This window comes from Phyllostomus discolor, chromosome 6 (assembly GCF_004126475.2).
Source record: "Phyllostomus discolor isolate MPI-MPIP mPhyDis1 chromosome 6, mPhyDis1.pri.v3, whole genome shotgun sequence".
NCBI classification, from domain to species: domain Eukaryota; kingdom Metazoa; phylum Chordata; class Mammalia; order Chiroptera; family Phyllostomidae; genus Phyllostomus; species Phyllostomus discolor.
Genome location: NC_040908.2, coordinates 70,466,790 through 70,480,471, shown reverse-complemented (window position 1 = coordinate 70,480,471; position 13,682 = coordinate 70,466,790). Strand labels below are relative to the sequence as shown.

The following is a 13,682-nucleotide window of genomic DNA, read 5'->3' as shown; positions in this document are numbered from 1 at the left end:
AGACATGGGCTTTGAGGTGGGACTGAGGACCCTGGGTAGGGAGAGGTCTAGGTAACACCCTAGGGCTTCACATATGGGAGCTCCAGCTGATTCCAGAATGACTGTTTAGCACCAATGGCACAGGGGCACTCAGACGTGGTATCATCAACTGACGTATACCATCCCCAAAAGACCTCCCACAAAAGTTTTAAAAAACCACGCTCTTTAACCAGTTCCATGCCCCCTCCTTCAATAAATTTGAGGATTGACAGAAGGTTAGCCTGCAAATTTGATAGCCAACAGGGACTATTGTTTCCCATGGTCAAGGAAGATGCATTACTTTTCACTTCAATTGATGCACTATTGTTTCTGGACAAACTGAGAACTAGAAAAAATCAGGAAAAATATGGAAGCTTTTGTCTGAAAATGCTGAGAGCTATGAATTCAGTAAGATATTGTGGGGCCAGTATCTGGGAGGGAAAATTCTTAAGGTTGTAGATTTTCATCCTCCCATATTCCACCCTTTCCAGGTTCTTCCACTCCTATGTTGGCATCACTTCCAAATAATCTACCTGCAAACGAGTGCTTGTCTCAGCTCTTCTCTTTTGAATTTCATGTCAGGACACCTGAGAAGTGGCTGTTGGTCATGAGGAGACAGAGCAGGTAGCCAGAACCTTCATAAGGTCAGAGCAGCTTTTCTTTTGCTGCTTCTTTTGATGCTTCTTCTGGGTGAGTGGAACAACAGAACACACACCTTCTCTTTAACCCCAATACAGAGCCAGTCTCTGCTAAGGGTCACCTCCTCTGCACAACACATCTTCTCCTGACAGTTTCTACTATGTCCATCATGGGTAGGGTTTCATCCACCACACCCACTGCAACACTGTGGCCTCCATAGCTACAGTCTGTCCCCCATCCACACGCATGCCACTTCCTGACCAATCTTCCAAAATACAGGATCAAAATTAATGTTTTTACTGATAAATACAACACACACAGAAAACCACATAAAGGAAATGAATGGCTTAATGCATGATTATGAGGCAAACACTATTATAACCACAGTCCTTGCTGGGACTCCAAAGCCAACATGTGCCCCTCCCAAACATAATCTTCTTCCCTTGAGTTCCTTTTTTCCTTCTTTATTAGCATACAGGCATGCATCTCTAAATACTATGGTTTGCCAGTTTAAAATATATATATATATATATATGGTGTCTTTTAACTTACAGGTTGACAGTCTATCTGTCTGTATTTTTCTCAGCAGTGTAGGTGAAAGAACCCAGATCTTATGTCCTGCAGAGTGCCCTCAGAGTGGATTTTGCTGACTGCATTCCTGACATGGTTGGACATGTTCTGTCTCCTCAAATTTCAGTAATCTGGTGGTTGCATGCAAAATATATTTTCCCTCATGTCATGTCCTTGTTTAGGAAACCATCAGCTTCCCTAAACTCCTTTACCTGGCTCTTAGGTGGAGCTGCAACAAACTCCTGAATGCAGGGGACTTTGCCAGCCAAGAAAGTGTCTTCACTTCCACTAATACATGGTGCTCATTTGGGGGAAAGGGACTCAGGAAACACATGCAAGAAAGTATATGTACTTCCACATATATGACACACACTCCTTCTCTCCATTCTCTCCCTGTGTTCTTTCTTCCAATGGTGTCTGAGGTGAGACACCATTCTTGCTTCAGCATGTGGCATACTCATCCTGCCCCAAGCTCCATGAAACCCTAGTAGGGCTCACTCACTTCCCTCTGAACTCCTACAAGATCTAAAGTTAGTTCCCAAATCATGTTCCAGAATAATGGTCACCCAAAATGCCCCCACCCTGACCCCCAGACCCCCAGACCCTGTGAATATATTGCTTTACCTAGCAAAGAGACTTTGCAGAGGTGAGGGTATGAACCTTGAGATGGGAAGGTGATCTTAGATGCCCCAAGTGGGCCCAATTTAATCACATGAGTCCTTAAGAGAGGATAATCTTTCTTGGCTAGAGGGAGAAAGACTAAAAAATGCAAGAGTCAGAAAGATGCATGATTGCTGGCTTGGAAGATAGAGGAAGGGGCCATGAGTCAAGGAAAGTAGGCAGCCACTAGAAGCTGGAAAAGATAGTAGATTGTCCCCTAGAGTCTCCAAGTGGTAACACAGCTCTGCCAATGCCTTGATTTTAGCCCAATGAGACCAGTATTGGATTTCTGGCTCACAGAATTGTGCAATAATAAACCTGTGCTGTTCAAGCCCATGATTTTGTATTAATTTGTTGCAGCTATAGGAAAGTAACATTACATCCAGTTTGGCTCTGAGGCCCACCTGCAGCCCTAGTCTACATGGATGGAGGTGTGAGTCACATCCCACATCACCCTACACCTCATGACTCTGTCGAATGCAGACATCAGAAGTGTTCAATAAAATCAGAGTGAAATGGGGGATTAAGGGGGGAAAAGGAACTCTGTTAAGAAGTGAACATGTAAGTGATTTAGTGACAAATTAAAATTCATACAATGTATTCATCTTGGTTGTATTTCTCAGACAACATGTGAACCAATATTTGGATGTGAGATCACAAACCACCTATTAGCTTTGTGACCTGAGACAAGTTTTGGAGCTCTTTAAGCCTCAGTTTCCATATCTATAATATGGGGGTCAGCATGCCTTCTTCACTACAGTATGGGCTTGGCAAGTGGTAAGAACACAATGAATGAGTAACTATATCATTAAAGATAATAACCCACAAATATTTTTAAATATTTATATTAAAAAAACTATTTCTAAATGGTTGTTTTTTTAATCACATACTATTCCTTAAAAAAAACCCACAACAAAACAAAACCATTATTAATTGCCAACTTTGTATGAACTACTCCGGGGAATTCAAAGAGATCATTTATTCTTCCTTGTAGTCAATATGTCATCTTGAAGTATCACATGGACATAAATGACTACAAATCAAGGCAGTTGGAGGTAAGTGCCCCAGCAGAGGTGAAGAACGAGAGGAACTCAAGGGAGAATGTTTACCGAACGTGGAATGCAGGACACTGTTAGGAAGGGAGGGTGCCCCAGACTACCAAGTATTAAACTGCACAGTGTTACTCAAACACAGCCAATTTTCAGTTTAAAAATTTCCATCAGATTCACAGACTGTAGAGCTGTTCTGAGCAATGCACCACAAACAGCAAAGTGAAAAAGGTATCACATCACAGTATTTCTAAAAATACTTTCTCATTAATTTATTTGTGCCTTAGTGAAGACTATGTTTATAAAAGAAACATTCTACTATTTACCTCTGGTTGACAATTGACTTTAAATAATTGGAACCCTCATTAACTAGACACCTCCTTACTCAGTAATCTACTTTTGGCAAAAAGAGGAAGGAGCAAATGCAGGAAAACACATGAATTTTAGCACATGGCTCTGATGTAGTGCAGATTCTACTCAATCTTCTACACACTTAGCTCTCTAAAATGAAGATGTGTGTTTAGAATGATGAGTCTGAGGTATTGTGGGCGAACTTTTTGAGGTGAGATATCAGGTTCCATCTCAAAATATATATATATACATACATATATATATATATATATTTTAATTTTGACTTGCTCTGTCTGGGTAGCTCAGTTGGTTAGAGTGTCTTCCTAATACACCAAGGTTGCAGGTTTGCTCCTGGTCAGGGCCCATAAGAGAATCAACCAATGAATGCATAAATGGGTGGAATAACGAATTGATATTCCTCTCTTCCTTCCTCTCTCTCTAAAATCAATGAGCAAATTTTTAAAAAAAGAATCAAGCTATAAATACATAAATAAGTGAAACAACAAATTGATGTTTTTCTCTCTCTCTCCCTCCCTTCTTCCCCCTCTCTTAAATCAATAAATAAAAATTAAAAATTTCAACTTATGTTCCTGCTAACAGGGCTTTCTGGCTAATCCTTAACAAAATGAAAATTTAATTTAGTGGAAAAGCTCCTTCCCGAGGCATCTGGATTGACTGTGTATTGTATCTAACAGAAATGTTTCATATGTGATGGTTACTTAAAGGGAGACTTCAAAATGAAAATTTGAGTAAAATCCTTGTAGTTTTTCTAAAATTTTCTATCTAAAATCGATTCTGCCCTGCTAGTAATAATCAAAATGTAAAGTGTGATTTTATATTTAAGAGCATGTTTATATTTCTTCAAGTTTTCAAGTTACAATGTATGCCTACCTCTACAGTAGTAAGTGTTCCTTGACAAAATGCATGCTAAAGATGGGATAGTCTTTGAGCACACTTAACTTTTTTCTAATTTTCTTTTTACCTTAAGTTCCACCCAACTTTATAGTATTTGGGGTATATATAAACTTTACTCTTTGTATTTATGATAAAAAAAAACAATCCTCTCAGCCACAGAGATGGATTTCATGGGTCTCTGGCCTGTTTTTCTGTGGGTTTTGGTTGTTATTTTTTTTAATCTCAAGAGATTAAAGAGCAGGTACCTAGGCCTTTGGTTAAGAAATTATCGATTATCATCTTAAGGTTCATGTTTCTTTCCCTTATTAAGGTAATGTAGATAAAATGTAATTCTGAAAACTTCAAGTCTACCACAATATAGTTTGAAATTCTTATAGTGAGCTCATAAAGACCTCTTTTTAGGTCTCTTCACTAATGCTTGCAGTCTTCTGTTCCCTTTGGCAGTTCATAAAGGTGTGGGATTTTTGGCCATCATTAAAGATCAATTAAGTGCCTGTCCGCTAATGAGTATGCAGGAAGAGCAGCTGGCACTGCAGAAAAAAATCAGACTTGGTCCCTGCCCTCAGGGGTTTATATCATGCTAAGGTGGGTGGCTCAACTAAGGAGCATTAAGGCTCATTACTCTAATGAAATATTTAGAGCACCAATAGCTACTTTTCCAGCAGAAAGTCAGTTGAGGGCAGGAACTATGACTCACTCAGTTCTACCTCCTATAGAGCATTTTCCATGTAGTAAGTTGGCAATAAATATTCATTACATTTAACTGTATGTATGGAAACAGACTGTTTATTCCTCACACACCAGTTATCCCCACTTTTCTATTTCTGCTATTGGCACCATCATCTTTGTAGCTCCCCACATGCAAACACTTAGGTTATGTTTGATGCCTATTCTCCTTTGCCCTGCACATCCACTCAACTGTTGATTCCTGGTGAGCCTTTTATCTCAATTTCTCCTAAACCATTTTCTACCCTAGTTTGGGTTATTACCTAAGTAGCACAAACTCCTAACTGTTAGGCATTTTTTGGTGAGCGTAGCCAATGAGTTTTCCTGCTGCCAGGCCCAAATGATGCCCACACATTGTGTGTCTCTTCAGGATCCTCTCCCAGCAATGGATCTCCTCTGCTCCATTTAGGCAACTGGGGCATTCCCTGTTTCCATGAGTCCTCCCACAATCCCCCTCTCTGTCCTCAGGGGTCTAAGCTTCCTCCACTGGGAATTTCTTCCCTGTCTGTCTCCACATTTCAACATTCTGTAGTCGGTAACATTCAGGGGATTTGGTTGCAAGAAAAGCAAATACCTCTGGCTACCTTAAGCAGAACAGAAATTTACTGGAAGGATAGTGAGTAGCCTGCTGCAGGGCTAAAAAGGCTAGGAGAAGAGGGAAGAACTAAGCATGTTAATGACCTCTGTAGGAAAATTCTGGGTCATCTCCCACAGGAACAAACTGAATTTCATCCTCCTTCCTCTGGGCCACCCTCTCCAGTCTCAAAGTCCTGAGTGGGAGGGTTTATTGGCCAGTCCCAGGCCATTTACTCTTAAGGGTCCTTTGAGAGTGGAGAGATGGAGGTCCCTTCTGTCTCCTGCCAAGGTCAGGCAGGGGTCTCCCTAAAATCAGAGGGAGAGCAGCCAAATTATGGTAGCTTCCCACGGTGTCATTTCTCAAGGTTCATTTCTAATGCCACCACCTAAAACTTAATGCCACTTCTGATTCTCAGAACATGTTTTGTTTGGTACTTTTCATATTTAGCATTATGTTAGTTATTTGTATATTTGTCTTACATTTCCTTCAAGATTTAAAACTCAATTTCTCCTGAATTGATTCTTATGCCTCACAAATAGAAATATACTCAATATGTTCAGTTGAAGGGAGGATTAAGATAGAAGGTCATGAAACAGCCAGTGTTTTTCATGTGCCAACTACACAGATGAGACATGTTTACATGATCTCATTTAACCTTCACAACTCTCTGTACTTTCCCGTCCAAGGCCCAGAAAGGTCAAGTGATCTGGAGCCACAGGCTTGTAGGCAGGCTCTGGGCCTTTTAAGTTTGACTGCTAAGCACCCTCAACCTCATCTTGTGTTTTTCCATAAGTCCAAGGATCAGTGAGGCAAGTGGGTGGTGGGGAGCGGTTGCTGAATGGAACTCTGAAGGGAGAGGAGGGGGACAGGGAATTCCTCACTGTGTCTGTACTGTCAGAGGAGGAAATTAGTGGGACTGAGGGGCCACAGCAGAGAGAGCAACTGAAGCAGATAGCTTATGTTGGAGCAGAGTAAACAAAGAGATGGTTATGGTAAGACTGAATTTGGAAAATAAATCTTAGAATTTAATGTGGATATGATTTTGGGGGAAAGGTTTATGCTTTTTGCAGTTTTAATATGTCATTATTGAAGAAGTTTTTTTTTAAAGATTTTATTTGTTTATTTTTAGAGAGGCAAGGGAAGGAGAAAAAGAGAGAGAGAAACATCAATGTGTGGTTGCTGGGAGTCATGGCCTGCAACCCAGGCATGTACCCTGGCTGGGAATCGAACCTGTGACACTTTGGTTCGCAGCCCACGCTCAATCCACTGAGCTACGCCAGCCAGGGCTTATTGAAGAAGTTTTAATGGTAAAACAAACATGGACGTGCTAATGGAATAGAATGCAGAAACATACATTTCTGCATTCACTATGCCTGGGGAGAGTTCGGAGAATGGGAAGGAAGAAGTGAATTATAATGAGTTTTCTTCCAGGAGCTGAGGTGCCTGGTGGTCTCTTAGCCAAACCTGAGATGCTGGGAGGAGTTAGTTTAGGGAAGAGATTAAGTTTTATTCTGAATGTGGTGAGTTTGAAGAAGTGATAATAAGCCAGGCAGAGGGACACCAGATAAACCAGGCAGAGGGAAGCTCTCTAAAGCTACAGACCTGGGAGGCAATAACTAAACATCCAGGCTGGAAGCAAGCAAAACATGATCAACTCTCTTCAAAATAAAAATGCGCATAGCAGAATTAAAAAAAAGGGCCAGAACTGCTTTGGGATATTACTGTCAGGAGTTGGGAGGACAACATGGCCTACAAAAGAAAGAGATGGGCAGGTCAGAAAGGTAGATAAATGAAAAGATGACCAAGTTTCAGGATGTAGCAGAAATGCCATGTGCTTCAGAAAATTGTAGGATAAAGACTGAGAAAGAGACTTTGGGTTTTAGACAGAGAATGTCTTTGGTGACTTTACAAAGAATCAGAGAAGGAAAGTCTGGGTCAATGTTGTTATACCTATTTTGAATGAACTAATTTAAAATTGGGCCAGACGATTGACTATACTTCTGCTTTCCTTATGATAAGAAAGTTTTTCACAAAAGGATGGACTGAGATAACTTCTTTTCCAAGGTCAAAGAGAAAAGGAGGCTGTCCCTATCCTTTGGTCTTAGACCCATCCCTCCTCAGGACAATGCACTTCCTTCCAGCTAGTGACTTGTTGAGTGCTCCCTACTGCCAGAGAGTGTGACAGGGACTTACATAGGAGCTAGGTCCATATTATCTCCCCATTCAGAGGATTTCAGATAGGTTAAGAAAGGTTCTACATTTGAAGAAGGAGATAGTCAAAGACTCAACTGTGACTTTAAATTATACTGGTTCTTGTTGCCCTCAGTCTGGTACTTCCTTTTGGGAACAAGGTGGGGATAAGTGAATCCAATGATACTGCCATGTCACCTGGGTAAATTATTATTTTCCTAATAATAATGAGAAGCCAGGGGCCAAAGAAAGGATCTCATTAACATGGATCCGGGCTATTCTGCCAGGAAATCAGAGTCATTTGAATAGCAGGATTTCCTTCTGGGAAGCCATATGGGAAAGAGATTGCAGAACAGACATCTGGATGCATGTGCCTGTGAAAGCGAAGCTTGTTTCTTGGGGAACTTCCTCTTGGGGTTAATATTTCAAGTTCGTTTATAGGTAATCCACTACGTGTGATCAGGTGACCAGATCAGTACCGCTACTGGTGACAATACTAGAGACAACTTCTTCCGGGACCCACATTCCTGCAGCTCCTCACAGGATTCTGACCTGTGGTTGTGCTTCAGCTGGACTCCACCCATGGGAGGCAGCAGAGGTTGGGTTTCCTCTCCTCCTCTTCAGAAGAGCTTCCTACGAGAATGTTGGAGTAAAAAAGTGGCTGGTTGGGAAAGTAGAGAGAAGGCAAATAAATAAATATGCCCACAAGCAATTACAGAGAGGAAGTGACATTTTTATGGAAGTCACTTTTCTGATGGACAACAGCCCTGCTTTGCTGAGTGCCGTGGGAATACTTCCGGGAGGGGGGCGGTCGCCAAACTACTAGAGCGTCTTGATAAGAAAATCAAACAAACAAAAAGGGGATGGTAAGACCACCCACCGGTCACCGGAGGCTGGAAGTTGTGGCCTTTATTTCCTCTCTTTCCTTTCAACCTCATCCTAGCCTCCCACTCCCCATGCAAGTCGTTTTAGGGGTGGGGACCCTTACACCCCACGGCTCCAACCCCCGCGCTGCGCTCCTGGAGGCCGTGTGGCCGCACGCCCCGCAACCTGACCGTCCCCAAGCGCGGTCCTGCCCTCGAGTGGCCTCCAGCCCGGGCGCGTGCGGGCCTGGAGCGGCCAGCCCGCCCCCAGGTGGGTCTGTGCCCCTACCGCGCGGGTGGGCCGGGTGGGGCCAGCCCTTTGGCGTTGTCACCGCGCAGCTGGGAGGAGCGGCGGGAGGAGGAGGAGGAGCAAGGAGGGGCGGGCGCCGCACGCCGGGGGAGGGGTCGCCGGCGCCGTTGGGTTCGTCAGGCCCGAGCCGCGCGGCGGAACGGGCGGCGGGGAGGCTCGGCGGCGGGAGGCTCGCGGCGCCCGGGCCCGCGGCGTCCGGCCGGGCCGGCAGCGTCCGCGGAGCGGCGGGAAGAGGTAGCGGAACAGACAAAGAGCGGCGCCTGGGAGGGCGCGGCCGCCGCCCCGGGACCCGCGCCGCTGCCCTCCGGCCTCGGCTGGCGGTGGGCGGCAAGGTAAGCACTGCCGGCGGGCTCAGGGCGGGGGCTGCAAACTTGGGCCGCTCCGAGGAGTTAGAGCGAGGCGGGCTCGCGGGGCGGGGCACGGCGCACCCGAGAAGGGGCCAGGGAACCGGTCCCTTCCGCGCCCCACCAGTGCCCTGGGCCCTGCCGCGGCCTGGCCCGGTGGCCGCAGGCTGCCGGTACCTCCTGACACCGCACCTTCCCCCCCCGCCAGCCCGGCGCCCGCCGCCCGGGAGCGGGTGCTGGGGAGAGGGGCGCCGCCGAGAGCGCGGGCGGGGGTAGGGGCCTGGTCGGCATGTTCCCTGGACCAGAGACCCCCGCGCGCGCTGGGAGCGTCTGGCCTGCGGGCTGGCGGCGGGCCCGGAGCTCTACACGGGACGGTGCAGTGGCCGAGGTTGCCGGTGCGCGAGCCCCTGGGAAGAATAACCGCGAATCGCCCGGTCCCAGCGCAAGGACGCGGGAGGCCGAGCGCGGGCTGCAGAACTTACTGTGTTTATTGAAACTATTTATGATCCTCCACAAAGGTGCTGTCACATCGCATAAAGGAGATTCTCGCCTGGGCGAAGGCGCTTTGTGCCGGTTCTCAGGCTCTGTGTCCTGTCCCAGATTTACAGGATTCATACAACCATCTAAAACAAAGTTTCTCATTACACTCTGCCCTCTCGGTTTATTCAGGGCAATTTAACCACCATGTGGTTCTGGGAGAAATTGGTGTGTGACTTTTAAGACATTGACTGGAACTCTCCTGTAAGTGCAGTTAGCGTGTAATTCTGTGGAGGGGTTTAATTTGAATAACGCTGCAATTTGTACACAATAACGATCGTGTTGGAAGGTCTGCGAAGGATGCTAGGGGTCCCTGGCTGTTGAACATCAAGCTCCTGGCTTTAGCATTGTAGCAACTTCAGGGACAAAGCAGGAACGTGTGTGGAGTCCTCGCCGCCTCCTCGCTGCCTCTTCAAGACAATTCAGTTGACAGTTTCCCCTTTATTTGGCTTTGTTTATTTTGCCAACAGGTTTAAGGCTGAGTCTGCCAAGTTTGCCTCTTATGATGGGGTGAGCAGACCCCAGTGCTAGGGCTGAGGAGCCTAAACCCTCACGCAGGCCATTCTTTCCTGACCCAAAAGGAAACTGAACCAAGGGAGGCCCGTGGGCGTGGCTTGTCTGGGTCGCACAGGTAGGGAAAGCCTTTCCTGTTCCAGGCCCAGCTCTGGCTTTTCTCCCACTTCTCCGAAGGGAATTTGTTAGGAATGAGAGTAATTTGGGGTGACTTTTGTATTTTTGATGTCACTAACAACAGTGCTTTTCAAACCTTAAAATGACAAAAAAATGAAATTAACCTGGGCTGCTTTAGCCTATCATAACAGATCTAAACTTTGTTCCTGAACACTCCTTTCCTAGTGTTCCTAGATAAACTGGTAAATTAGTAACAGGATTCAAGCACCCTGAGGCGTTTATCTAAAGAGAATGGCAGTCCGTGCAAGAGTGTAGAAGAAATGGACTTCCTGCTGAGATTGTGCTGGAGATACAGTTTTTAGGTTTTTGGAACAGAGATTTCCCAGAAACAGGTGCTAACCATGTTTGTGAGGCAGTGACAACAAGGGAAAATCCTACCTTAATATTTCTCTCCTTGAGGTTGGTTAGATGTAGTTTTGGTGGAAGAAGGTGGCAGGATCTTAATGGTCTTCCCACTACAGCTACTTGAGGCTGCAATTGAGAACTTTAAGTAGTAGTAAGCTTCTGGAGAACCTTGACTCAGCTTGCTCTCCTGGAAGCCCCACCAGGGCTCAGAGCTTCTCAGCTGCCACATAAACACTCACCAGGATTGATCATAGAACAAAGCATGAAATTGGGTGGCAAATTGCCTTCCAGAGAATTGACTTGCTGCACCACTCCCTCTGCCCACTTGTGGAGAAACTAGCACTTTTTAAGTGGGTGGGGCTGGTTTAAGGTGCATTCCAGGTAGCTGTCTCAGTTTTCAGGCTTTGTGTTCTGTTTTACTATGTATCACATACTTAAATTCTCTTCATCCTGCGCTCTTGGGCCCTGCCACATTCCCAACCTCTGTTATTTGCATTGGCAGGATTATCAAGGTTTTCCCACAAACAGATATCATATACACAGTATTTGAGAAAAGAGCTACAAATACACCAGAAACTTTCCTTGCATGTGTACAAATTGGATAACCTTTTAAAATACCATAAAGACTCCCTGATTGCCCAGAATGACCTGAGTCCTTTACTTGTTCTCTCACATTAGGTTAATTTGCCTTGGTGAGATGAGGCTATATTGTTCTCTGGGACACATAAGCCGACTAACCTGCAGTGTGCTCTCAGGGAAAGGGCTCCGGACATCCATCTATGCCTTAAAAAAATGAGGCTGACTGGCTGAAAAGCTGAAGATTGCTTGCAGGGACTGGGAGGGCAGTGAACAGTGTTTGGAGAAACTAGTAGTAAGCTAATGTTTGAAGAAACTAGTAGTAAGCTAACTTTTTTTCCCCACAAATGAACTGGAAACTCCCCAGAAGTCACCCTAGAGGCTTAGGAAATTAGTTTTCCCATCTGGAGGGTTTGCAAATGAGGCTTTCGAATTGCTTCTCTTTCCTAAAATGAATGATGAAAACCCTCTGTGGCATGTTTTCAAAGGGCCTAAGCTAAAAAGGATATCACGTAGCATGTTGTTGAATGTTTGAGTTAAGGCAACCTAGAAAGCGGTCAAGACAGCCTTTTAATGGATTACAAAAATATGCAGCTAAAGTAAAAATAATTTCTTATTTTTTAGGCCACTTTAGTAACACAATTTTAAAAATTAGACTTTTTTCCTGTGTTTCACTTTGAACCAGTCCCAAAGTATGTATATTTATGAAGGTATAATCAGCATCAGCAAGTTATACCCTTCCCCCAGCACACACAAACACACAGGGTTGACCACAGTCTGCCCTGAGGCTTCTTTCTGTTTGTGCCTCGCACACATGGGTGCCCAGCAAACCCTGACTGAACCAATGGATATTACATTCTGAGCCTGTTGACTTATTAGGGCTTTCGGTTCCTATGGAGAAGGAGTAATAAATGAGCTCCAGAATCCTTGTACCTGTGATTAGAACCTCTTTGACATGGTGGAAGTTTTCATCCCCAGGACGAATTTGGTCTGGTGGCTTCTTTATTTGGTAAATTCTGTCAAATGGATCACTTTTGTCCTTAACCTAACCTTTAAAAAAAAAGAATAAACAAAAGCAAAACAAAAAACAAACCCCACTGTATAACCAGCTGATGGGTTTGCTAAATACGTTACTTTTCAGTAGATGGCCTGTCTGTCCCTGTCAACCTGCGCTGGAAACTCCGGGCAAAGTATTGTTATCTTGGCCTGGTAAGTTAGTTATTTAGTGTTTAGTGTCACCTTTCTTTATATCTTTTGTATTTTAATCTTTTTAAGAAAGGGAGCTTCAAGTGTACTCAATTTAAATATTGTGATTTCCACTTTTGAGACAGTTTTGAAAAATGGGATGGTTTTGCTGGTCAGTGGTTAATGAAGATCTAAAATGCCATGGATAAAAATGAAAGATGCTAATGCTAGTGTGGTAAATTATAGTTTACAAATTGCTTTTCACATACACCATCATATTTAATATTTGAAATGATTTGGTAAAATTAGCTCTGCCCTTATTTCAGTGTGAGGAGACTAGAGCTTGGAGAGTGCCAAGGATGACAAATCTTGAACTTGGGTGTAAGTCCTTTCTTTGGCACCGTGTACCCCTGCTAAGCAGGCATCAGATAAGGAACACCAAAATGTTGCTGGGTAGAGTTATTTTTATGAGGCTGCTGATCTACTAGCATGCCCAGATGAAGCAGCATGTCATATAGACCTCGTGCTTTTGCTGTGCTGCAGATGTGAACGTATGTTGGTGGCAGCTGATTCTGCATTTTGGTGAACTTGACGAGGATGAGCCATTTCAGGGAGCAGACAGGAGCAGGATCAGTAAACTTTTGTCCTTCATTGTTAGGAGCCAGCAAGTTGAAGAATGTTTATTCCTGTTTTGTGTGCCCCTTGGTGAGCTTGAGCTGCCCTCACAGAACACCATAGACTGGATGTAAAACAGAAATCTCTCTCTCTCAGTTTTGAAGGCTGGAAGGTCCAGGATCAGGGTGCTGGTATGTTCAACTATTGGTGAGTCTCTGTTCCTGGCTTGTACATGGCCACCTTCTCGCTGGGTCTTCACATACACATTCTTCTCTGGTGTCTCTTCTTATGAAGACACCAGTCCTGTTGCATCAGAGTCCCACTGTTATGATCTCATGTAACTTAATTAACCCTTTGAAGGCCCTCTTTCCAAATACAATCACATTGGGAGTTAGGGCCCAACTTACGAGTATTGGTGGAGAGGGCAGTTCAATTCGTAACTCTGATCAAAAACAAGGCTGGTTATTTTACAAAGTCCTGTTGCTTCCTTCACCCAGATTCGAATCCGCATATTTGAGGACA

At 44.5% G+C, this 13,682-nt stretch overlaps 1 protein-coding gene across 2 annotated transcripts in view; it reads left to right on the top strand.

The window, feature by feature from the left end:
* The first annotated feature begins 8,970 nt into the window (after positions 1-8,970).
* NCK2 (NCK adaptor protein 2) overlaps positions 8,971-13,682 on the top strand; it is a 149,420-nt gene continuing 144,708 nt past the window's right edge. Inside the window, exon 1 of one of the 2 annotated variants that reach the window (XM_036028338.1) lies at positions 8,971-9,200. The gene's annotated coding sequence lies outside the window, so the exon portion shown is untranslated. The remainder of the gene's footprint in view (positions 9,201-13,682) is intronic. The other variant, XM_028516936.2, reaches the window with a different exon arrangement.